At 36.0% G+C, this 11,371-nt stretch overlaps 1 long non-coding RNA gene across 4 annotated transcripts in view; it reads left to right on the forward strand.

Moving 5' to 3' along the window:
- LOC134732324 (uncharacterized) overlaps window positions 1–10,209 on the forward strand; it is a 364,373-nt gene extending 354,164 nt beyond the window's left edge. For 3 of the 4 annotated variants that reach the window (XR_010115359.1, XR_010115362.1, XR_010115361.1), the window contains exons 3-4: window positions 8,228–8,319; window positions 9,679–10,209. This is a non-coding gene — a long non-coding RNA (uncharacterized lncRNA). Of the gene's footprint in view, window positions 1–872; window positions 985–8,227; window positions 8,320–9,678 lie in introns of all 4 variants that reach the window. The other variant, XR_010115360.1, reaches the window with a different exon arrangement.
- The last annotated feature ends 1,162 nt before the right edge of the window (window positions 10,210–11,371 follow it).

Raw genomic sequence — 11,371 nt, forward strand, 5'->3', positions numbered from 1 at the left:
CTGGGGAAATAGGTGGTCATGGCTAGAGGAAACACTGATTAAGGCTACATAATCTCAGAGTGGAAGAATTAGGTTCTGGTGATCTATTGCACAGCATGGTATATATAGTTAAAAATAATGTACACTAGTGCCCATTTATTTGTGGTTTCACTTTCCTTGGTTTCAGTTATTCATGGTCAACCATAGTTAAAAAATATTAAATAAAAATTCAGACACAATTCTTAAGTTTTAAATTATAGGATGTACTGAGCAGCATAATGAAATCTCTCATTCCACTCTCTTGCCCAGGACATGAATAATCATTTTGTCCAGCATATCCATGCTAAATATGCTTCTCATCCATTAAGCCACTTAGTAGCTGTCTGGATTATCAGACCACTCGTTGTGATATTGTAGTTCAAGTAATAATTATAGCTCCAAAGTGCAAGAGTAGTGATCATGGTATTTTAGATATGCTAAAGAAAAGCCAAAAAGTTTGTTCTTTTAAGGAAAAAGGTTAAAGTTTACTATAAGTATTTGTTTATAGAAATAAAAGGCATATGGTATATGTACAGTTTGGTATTATTGGAGGTTTCAGGCATCCACTGAGGGTCTTCCAAGTTATCCCCTGTGAATGAGGGGGGCCTACTATATTGTATATTTTAAAACAACTTAAGGAATGAATTTTAAATGTTCTCACCACAAAACAGTATTTGAGATGAGGGATATGTTAATCCACAATGTATACATTTATAGAAACATCACATTGTACTTCACAAATATGTGCAACTTTTGTCCATTAAAAATAAAACTTGAAAAATTAAGAAAAATAATGTAAAAGGCTTTAAGATATTTCAATAAATGTATTATCATATAATGAGTTTACTTTGCAGTTCAAATTATAAAGTATACCTATTCCTTAAGAACAAACCAAACGCAAACCTGGAAGAAAAAAGAAAGATTGAAGTAGAACTAAATAATATTGAAACCAACAAGCAATACAAGGTATCGATTAAATAAAATGTTGGCTCTAAAAAGAAATAAAATTTACCTTTGATTGATTGCTTTTGGTGTCATGTCTTAAGAATTCATTACCAAGGCCTAGGTCACATACACTATTTTTTTTCTTCAACTTTTAAGTTCTGGAGTATATGTGCAGGATGTACAGGTTTGTTACATAGGTAAACATGTGTCATGGTGGTTTGTTGCACAGATCAACCCATCACCTAGGTGTTAACTCCAGCATCCATTAGCTATTCTTCCTGATGCTCTCCCTCCCAGCCGCCTCACTCTGACATGCCCCAGTGTGTGTTGATCCCCCCAATGTGTCCATGTGTTCTCATCATTCAGCTCCCACTTATAAGTAGAAACATATGTTATTTGGTTTTCTGTTCCTGTGTTAGTTTGCTGTGGATAATGGCTTCCAACTCCATCCATGTCTCTGCATAGGACATGATCTCATTCTTTTTATGGCTGCATAGTATTCCATGGTACATAGGTCCCACATTTTCTTTATCCAGTCTATCACTGAAGGGCATTTGGGTTGATTCGATGTCTTCGTGTTGTGAACAGCACTGCAATGAACATATGTGTGGATGTGTTTTTATCATAGAATGATTTAAATTTTGGGGGTATATATCCAGAAATGGGATGGCTGGGTCAAATGGTATTTCTGCCATTTTTGAGGATCTTTGATCTTTGAGGAATTTCCACAATGTCTTCCACAATGATTGAACTAATTTACACTCCCACCAACAGTGTAAAAGCATTTCCTTTTATCTGCAACGTTGCCAGCATCTGTTGTTTCTGGACGTTTTAATAATTGCCATGATGACTGGCCTGAGATGGTATCTCATTGTGATTTTGATTTGCATTTCTCTAATGATCAATGATGTTGAGCTTTTTTTTATACGTTTGTTGGCCGCATGAATGTCTTCTTTGGAGAAGTGTCTGTTCATCTCCTTTGTCCTCTTTTTAATGGGATTTACTTTTTTCTTGTAAATTTGTTAAAGTTTCTTGTAGACTCAGGTATTAGACCTTTGTCAGATGAAAATATTGCAAAACTTTTCTCCCATTCTGTAGGTTGTCTGTTCACTCTGATTATACTTTCTTTTGCTGTACAGAAGCTTTTTGGCTTAATTAGATCTCATTTGTTAATTTTGGCTTTTGTTACAATTGTTTTTGGCATTTTCATCATGAGATCTTCGCTCGTGCCGATGCCTTAAATGGTATTGCCTAGATTTTCTTCCAGGGTTTTTATAGTTTTAGGTTCTGCAGTTAAGTTCTTAATCCATCTTGAGTTAATTTTTGTATAAGATGTAAGGAAGGAATCCAGTTTCAATTATTTGCATGTGGCTAGCCAATTCTGCCAGCACTATTTATTGAATAGGGAATCCTTTCCCCATTGCATTTGTCAGGTTTGTCGAAGATCAGATGGATGTAGGTGTTCAGTCTTATTTCTGAGTTCTCTATTCTGTTCCATTAGTCTATGTGTTTGTTTTTGTACCAGTATCATGCTATTTTGGTTACTATAGCCTTGTAGTATAGTTTGAAGTCAGGTAGCATGATGTCTCTAGCCTTATTCTTTTTGTTTAGGATTGTTTTGGCTATACAGGCTCTTTTATGGTTCCACATGAATTTTAAAATAGTTTCTTCTAATTCTGTGAAGAATGTCAAAGGTAGTTTAATGGGAATGCCATTGAGTCTATAAATTGCTTTGGGCAGTGTGGCCATTTTCAAGATACTATCTTTTCCTATCCATGAGCATGAAATGTTTTACTCTTGTGTTCTCTCCGATTTTCTTGAGCAGTGGTTTGTAGTTCTTTTTGAAAATGTCCTTCACTTCCCTTGTTAGCTGTATTCCTAGTATTTTATTCTTTTTGTAGCAATTGTGAATTGGAGTTCATTCATGATTTCAATCTCTGCTTGCCTGTTTTTTGTGTATATAAATGCTGGAAAATTTTGTACATTGATTTTGTATCCTGAGACTTTGCTGAAGTTGCTTATCAGCTTAAGAAGCCTTTGGGCTGAGACAATGAGGTTTTCTAGATATAGAGTCATGTCGTCTGCAAACAGAGATAATTTGACTGTGTCTCTTCCTATTTGAATAGCTTTTATTTCTTTCTCTTGCCTGATTGTCCTGACCAGAACTTCCATACTGTGTTGAATAGGAGTGGTGAGAGAGGGCATCTTTATCTTGTGCTGGTTTTCAAGGGGAATACTTCCAGCTTTTGCCCATTTAGTATGATATTGGCTGTGGGTTTGTCATATATGGCTATTATTATTTTGAAGTACATTCCTTCAATATCTAGTTTATTGAGAGCTTTTAACATGAAGAGATGTTGAATTTTATTGAAGGCCTTTTCTGCATGTATTGAGATAATCATGTGGTTTTTGTCTTTAGTTCTCTGTTTATGTGATGAATTACATTTATTGATCTGTATATGTTGAACCTTCTTGCATTTTGGCAATAAAGCCAACTTCATTGTGGTGGATAAGCTTTTTGATGTGCTGCTGGATTCAGGTTGCCAGTATTTTATTGAAGATTTTTTGCATTGATGTTCATCAGGGATAATAGCCCAAAGTTTTCATCTTTGGTGTTGTATATCTGCCAGGTTTTCATGTCAGGATAATGCTGGCCTCATAAAATGAGTTATGGAGGAGTTCCTCCTTTTAGATTTTTGGAGTAGTTTCAGTAGAAATAGTGCCAGCTCTTCTTTGCACCTCTGATAGAGGTGCAAAGAAGAATAGCCTGTCAACCAAAAAAAGCCCATCTGGTGTTGAGCTTTTTTAAATTGGTGGGCTATTTATTACTGCCTCAATTTCCTCCTTGAAATAAATAAATAAATAAATAAATAAATAAGCCAGGTGCTATGGCTCACGCCTGTAATCCCAGCACTTTGGGAGGCCAGGGCGGGTGGATCACGAGGTCAGGAATTTGAAACCAGCCTGTCCAATATGGTGAAACCCCACCTCTACTAAAAATATGAAAATTAGGTGGGCGTCGTGGTGGGCACCTGTAATCCCAGCTACTCAGGAGGCTGAGGCAGGAGAATCACTTGAACCCAGGAAGCGGAGGCTGCAGTGAGCCGAGATCGCGCCACTGCACTCCAGCCTGGGTGACAGAGTGAGACTCCATCTCAAAATAAATAAATTAATTTAATTAAATAACCTTTATTCTATAAAAAGCTGTCAAGAAAATGAAAAAAGACACAGACTTGAGAAAGTACTTGCACATCAAATATTGAAGAACTTGTGTCCAGAATGTATAAAGAATTCTCAGAACACAATATGAAAACAGAAAATTCAAATAAGCACATTCAGAAATGATAATGATGACATTACAACTGATACCACAGTAACACAAAGATCAGATATTTCTATGTGCTTCTCTATGGACAAAAACTAGGAAACCTAGAGGGAATGGATAAATTCCTGGAAACATACAACCTTCCAAGATAAAACCAGGAAGAAAGAGAAGTCATGAACAAACCAATAATTAGTCATAAAATTGAATCAGCAATAAAAAACTTCCCCCTCCACGCCCAGGAAAACAGCCCAGGATCAGGCAGATTCATAGCTGCATTTTAACAGGTGTACAAAGACAAACTGATACCAATCCGACTGAAGCTGTTCAAAAATATTGAGGAGGGATTCATCCCAAACGCATTCTATGAAGCTGATATTACTCTAATTAGGCAAGAAAGCAACAACAAAAAGCAAACTATAGGTTAATATCCTCAACAGAATACCAGGAAACAAAATCTAACAACACATCAAAAAGAATATGCCACAATCAAGTGGGTATTATTCCATGTATGCAAGGATGTTTCAACATACACAAATCAATAAATGTGATGCACAATATAAATTGAATTTTTTAAAAACCACAGATCATTTCAATAGATGCAGAAAAAGCATTTGATGAAATTCAGCATCCCTTTATAAAAGCCCTTAACAAATTCCTCATAGAGGGAACATACCTCAAAGTAATGAAAGCCATATATAACACACTCACAGCCAACATCGTACTGAATGAGAAAAAGTTGAAAGCATTTCCCCTAAGAACTGGAACAAGACAAGGATGTTCACTTTCGCTACTCCTATTCAACAAAGTACTGGAAGTCCTAGCTAGAACAACAGTCTTGAATTAGGATTTAAAATTTGGATTTATAGTACATTTGCATGAGAATGTGGATCAAGTCATGACATTGAAATACAGATGGACAATATAGATGAGAAAAGGCTCAAACTTGCAAGGCAAATAAATGTAAATTACCCACCCAATTAATTATATAAGTACAATACTTATAGATGACTGTGAAAGGAAACAGCCAATTTCATCTTTTTCCTGCAAGATGATAGTCATTTCCTTTAAGATAATTTGACTTTACTATTGGTAAAGTGATTATTTCTTTTGATTCTAAGAATTTATCCTCAAGAAAAAATATTTATACAAATATTTACATAAAACAACTGGAAATGACATTGACATCCAGCGAAAAAGAATACTGATTAATTGGCTGTATTTTAACAAAGCATGAAATCTCAAAATGATACCAACTAAATAATTTTGTGTGTCACTGGAAAATAGGCATTACACATTCTTAACTAGAAGAATGGCGGTTACAAAATACATGTGTAAAGTGATCTTGTTTTATTATACATCTCTGTGTATATATGCTTTTTATTAAATATATTTGATAAGAACATATTGTATTTTCAGTGAGAAAAAATGGTTTTATAAAAAGTACAAAATACCCAGCTCAATATATATTTTTAGAAAGTCTGTTTATTACTGAGCTTCCTGCTATTATAATACTCTAGTCATTTGTTTCCACATACTTCTATAGTAATTCATATGTTAAATACAGTCTTCCCTTAATATACCTGGAGGATTGGTTCCAGGAAGCTGAGCCCCATTTCCAAATCCACAAACACTCAATTCCGTTATATAGGTTTGTATAGTGTTTGTATATGAACCATGTATATCCTCCTGTATAGTTGAAATCATTTTTAGATTACTGTGTTTATAATACCTAATATCATGTAAGTGCTATGTAAGTAGTTGTTATACTCTATTATATTTTATTTGTATTATTTTTAATTATATTGGATTTATGTTTGTTTCCCCATGGACACTTTAAATCTGCAGTTGAATTTGTGAATGCAGAACCCATGGATACAGAACCTGTAGTTATGGAGGACTGACTGTATGAGACACCCAGGAGAGGTTGGATTAACTAAAGCCATTCTCCTTTTTCCTTTTCATATTTCTATCTTAGGTAACTAGGTGCCACTAAGAAAAGAAAAAAATCCAAAACTAACGTAAATTTTAGCAGGAAATGTGATTTTAATTTTGGAAATGTTGAACAGAACTGTTTATGTCATTCCAGGGTTGTGATGTCTATTAAATAAAGTTTAGCCTAAAGCTGCCCTCTTACATATTTTAAGTTCCGCCAACAGTTTTCTCCATACATAATGAACTGTAACAACTGGATGTGTAAACCGACTATAACCTACCCTTGTACTAATCACAGAGTGGTCAAATCACAGGCAGCCAACTGTTCAAACCATGTTCAAAAAGGCAGCCACTGAGCTGTAACCAATCTGGCTGCTTTTGTACCCCATTTCCATTTTCTCTACATCATAAATCACTCTCCTTTTTCTGTCCATAAATGTTATCTGACCGTGTAGCAGCCCCAGAATTGTTCTGCATCTATCCTGGTTGTGGAGGCTGTCTGTGAATCATTCTTTACTCAATTAAACTCTGTTAAATTTGTCTTAAGTTTTTAACATGTCTTTCTGACATACTTAGGCATATCTGGAAATCATGTTTTGAATTAGACATTGTTGAAATTGACCCAAGCCCTGTGATCCTGAAAAACAGAAGGTCAAAAAATCTTTTCACCTTTTAAGTTTTTGGAAATGGCTTACTGACAAGAACCATCCTTCCTAAGTGACTTGGATGAGACTCAAACATGCTTCCTTATATGACAAGATCAGACAAGGTTGTTCCAAATTCTCATCCTTTGCCAGATAAAGAATTAGTAAATTCTTTGTCCCCACTGATCAATCTAAACAAAATCTTTATTAACTAACCTTTGCTTAAGATTGTTCCCTCCAAGTCCTTTATCTTTGAGTAAGCTTAGTCTATGACAACATACAACCCATCTTTAACAGTCACTTCTAATAGGCTGGCCTCAAGAAAACATTCCCTAATCTGCTGAATCATGACACTGTTATTCATCTCACTTCCACATCTGGTTCTTTCGATCTTTGTTTACTCTTTCCCATTAAAAAACAAAAACAAAAAAACCCTTTTCCCAAACTTTTGATAAACTCATATTTTCTGGTTTTAATGTTCTCCCTACTGCAATAGCCCTCATTTTTCTATGACAATAGTCCCTTCCCCCAGCCCTTTTCAATAATCCTTCTGAATAAAGTATCTTACTCAGTTCGTATTTATTGTGTACTTGACAGAGCAATTAACATATAATTGGTATGAGAAAGCAAGAAAGAGAAGATAATTTTACCAAATATGTAAACCCGAATATCATCAATATTTACAAGGTAGAATAAGGATAAAAAGTCCAGGAAATTGTCTGGAAAACAAAACAAAACACAGGCACCTGAAGGATACAATGGAAATTGGAGAAATTTATTGAAAAACTTAAGAGATGTGCATCCATCATCAAAACCAAGATTTTATTCTCTTGTCAGCTAGAAGGGAAAATAAAGAGGGTCTAGGAGGAATCACAAAGTATTTAGCACCTAATAACTGCCAAGATTTCCACTAATTACTCTAGCACTTAACCCTCAACAAGAACACTCACCAGTGTAGGTGAGTATGGTGTGGGCTTTGAAGGCCAATAGACCTAGGTTTAAATTTAGATATTTCTTAGACACTGATTGATTCAACATAAAAATAGTAACAATAATAAAGTACTAGAACTATTAACATAGTGAACAGTTATGTTCTAGGAATGAAACTAAAAACACTTATACTATTGCATCTACTTCCATAGACATTATACGATGCAGCTATTTTCAATACCTGCATTTATCTATGAAGAAATTGTGGTACAAGGAGGTTTAAAAAGATACCCAATCTTATATGATGAATCTGGGATTTGAACTCATGCATATCTTCCTGGTCACTCAATATCCTAACTTTTACATTTGGTTGCTGACTTTTGCAAGTTAATTAAACTCCTTAAATTATCTTCTATTTTATTTTCTTTTATAGAAACCAGCAAAGAGTACATAGGGCAAACATTTTTTTTAGAAGGATTAAATGGGACAATTAAACAATTTGATCAGCATAATGTCCAGCTCAAGGTAAGGCCTCAATAAATGTGAGCTCTTAATCTTTTGTAAGTGAGAATACCAAGTCTCAGAAAGAAAAATTCCATCAAGGTCATTCAGGTAGCAATTAAAATAATTAGGATTCAAAAGCATGTCTCCGTAATCCAAAGTCTGTTATTTTCCACTACAGCTTGCTGTCTCAAATGAGTGAGATAAATCGAATCTTTATTAATAAATGAAACACTGCATTTACTTTTATCATTATACTGCTTTGGGAAAGATTTTAAACGAGTTCTCTTGTGATAAGGGCAGTGAGACCAACAGGACCTTATGTCTTAGAGATTGCTTCTCCATCTGGCATGACTGAGTAAGGATGCAAGACTTCGGAGGAATAGGAAATCACTCTCAGCTGTCACCTTTCTTTCTTTCTTTCTTACCAGTGTTTTACAACATCTGCTGCTGCTCTTTTCACACCCATGGATCTTCATCAATTTTTTTCCAGTTTAAAATTACATTCTTCTCTAGGGGTGTCCTCCTCGCTCATTGCTAAATAATGCCATTCATGATGTTGCACCATGTTCTGTTTCTGTCCCTGGTGAGTGGACAAAAACTAAGCATATGTGGAACATTGTGAAACAGAGATGTCAGAAGCTCTCCAAATCTGCCTCCAGTGAAGGCCTGATTCCTGGGCCTTGTATAAAAGGAGATTTGATCCAGGATAACAAGAATAGGAGCCACTGAGGCTTGGAGCTGATTACATGCCCATGCTTTGTGGAAGAATGAAGAATGCAGCAAACTGAGCTGCAAAGGCCCATATCAATCGACAAGGTGCCACCTCAGGCAAGATGTAGAAATTGGATAAAAATAATAATGTATTTATGGGCTAGTGGTACAAAATTAGCAGCATTCAGTGGAATTTTTAAAGAGAATCATACTTATCCTATTTTTTGAGTCCATTAGAACACAAAACCACCTATAAAAACATTTAATTTGCCATGAGTATGATTTGTGTCAGAGACAAAGTAAAACATGGCATTCATCTTGGATTTACTTATTTAATGTCTGTATTTCTCACTAGACTACAAGTTGCATGGTACAGAGAATATTTGCAAGTTGTCTTTATTGCCGTTCTATTGCCAAATAGTAGCAAAATGCCTAGCGTTGTGCTTGGAGCATAGTAGGTGCTCAATAAATGTTTATAGAATTAATAAATTGATGAATAAATTCATGAGCATGAGAAAGGAAGACTGGAATTAAACAGAAAAGATGTATCTTGATTAAGCTAGTGGACTATTGAAAAAGACAGGTAAAGAGATTAAACAGGATGTTGTGAGTAAAAACTAATGATTTACCCAGTTTCCCACATTTAATACATGTTTGCTTCCTTTACAGGATCTTGGAGGTGGCAAAGCAGCCCAAGTGGAAAGGCAGCAGAAGGGGTATCCTTGTTTTACCAATTACTCATATGTAGGAGATGGTGCATTAAATGAAATATTCTCTGCTCTCTCCTAACATCTACCCCTCACACCCAAGAGGAAGGCATGTCACCTGAACCTTTGCAGTATTCAGTTAAAGTTCTATTCACACGGTACTGCAGTTGTTTGCTTATCTTTCTCTCTTATTAGACTTAACACTTCTGAAAACTAGAAGGCTGTATTATTTATCTGCCTCAGAGTCCTGTAGGCCTATCAAATGGCACACCTTAAATCCATGAATGAATGAATTAAATAAATGTGAAGAAAAAAATGCAAGGTTTTTTTTGTTGTTAAATTTATTTTTCCCCAAAATATTTACTGAGAAAATGACTCTGGGAAGATAGCAGAGTGGAAAGCCCCAGAAATGTGTTTCCCCACCTAGACAACAACTGTACTGGCAGAATCTGTTTGATGTTTCTGAATTGAATAAATATGAAGAAAATACAAACTGCAAGTCTTGTTACTTCCAAGGGATGGCTTGCGTAGTAAGTTGTTTATTTTGGTGAGTTTCAGCTTTTGATTGGGTAGTGGCTACTCATCCCCAATCCTAGCCATGGTAGGAAGCTGTGTGCCTCTTCCTGGAGCAGCTTTGTACATGGTTTGTGGGGGCCAGGGTGAGCAATAAGGATCCTAACCTCCAAACATCAGGTATCTGTGCTCTGATTACTAATTGCTTCTTCTGACTGAAGAGATACAGACACAGGTGAGGAGCCATTGTCTCAATCCTCACTGAAATAGTCATTATTCACAATAGCCAAAAGGTAGCAACAACCCAAACATTCATCAACAGATGACTGGATAATCAAATTGTGATACAGACATACCATGAAATATTATTCAGCCTTAAAGAGGAAGAAAATAATTTTGACACATGCTATAACATGAACAATCTTTGAGGACATTTTTCTTAATCTAGCTAAAAGACAAACTGTGTAATTCCACTTATATGAGGTACCAAGAGTAGTCAGCTTTATAGAGACATACTGATTGGCAGGAGTTTGGGGAAGGAGGGTGTATCAGGCCGTTCTTACATTGCTATAAAGAAATACCAGATATTGGGTTATTTATAAAGGAAAAAGTCTCATGGTTCTGCCGTACAGAGAAGCACGGTGCTGGCATCTGCCAAGGCCTCATGAAGCCTTGAATAATGGCAGAAGGGGCCCTGAGCCGTGGCTCACCCCTGTAATCCCAGTACTTTGGGAGGCCGAAGCTGGTGGATCACCTGAGATCAGGAGTTCGAGACCAGCCTGACCAACATCGTGAAACTCCGTCTCTACTAAATACAAAAAAAATTAGCCAGGCATGGTGGCACATGCCTGTAATCCCAACTACTTGGGAGGCTGTGGCAGGAGAATCACTAGAACACGGGAGGCAGAGGTTTCAGTGAGCCGAGACTTTGCCATTGCACTCCAGCCTGGGCAACAGAGCGGAACTCCATTAAAAAAAAAAAAAAAAAGAAAAAGAAAAGAAAAAAGAAAAATAATAATGGTACAAGCAAATGGGGGAAGCCAGTGTCTTACATGGTAAGAAGTTGAAGGAGGTGCTACATACTTTCAAAAAACCAGGTTTCCTGATAACTCACTGTCATGAGGACAGCATCAAGAAATAAG

This window comes from Symphalangus syndactylus, chromosome 14 (genome assembly GCF_028878055.3).
Source record: "Symphalangus syndactylus isolate Jambi chromosome 14, NHGRI_mSymSyn1-v2.1_pri, whole genome shotgun sequence".
NCBI lineage: Eukaryota > Metazoa > Chordata > Mammalia > Primates > Hylobatidae > Symphalangus > Symphalangus syndactylus.